The sequence below is a fragment of the Penaeus monodon genome, chromosome 28 (genome assembly GCF_015228065.2).
Source record: "Penaeus monodon isolate SGIC_2016 chromosome 28, NSTDA_Pmon_1, whole genome shotgun sequence".
Taxonomy (NCBI): Eukaryota; Metazoa; Arthropoda; class Malacostraca; order Decapoda; family Penaeidae; genus Penaeus; species Penaeus monodon.
The window spans coordinates 26,559,657-26,559,906 of NC_051413.1; positions in this window are offsets into that span (position 1 = coordinate 26,559,657).

Below are 250 nucleotides of genomic sequence, written 5' to 3' on the forward strand. Positions count from 1 at the left end.
ATGGTGGACGAGTAGTCTATCACGTCTAACAGTCTATCGTAGCTATTGTTCAATGGATCACGTGATCTCTGTCACTGGCACGTCAACTTCAAATGTAAAAAAGGTATGATAAATTTTAGGGTGAAGAGATCAGTTAATCAAAATATGATACGGTTGTAAATTCATTAGTTGGGTCTTATCTTCCAGGCTTTGATTTGTTTTACTAAAATGTACATATTATCGTTAATGTCAGAGAAATTTTGCCTATCGT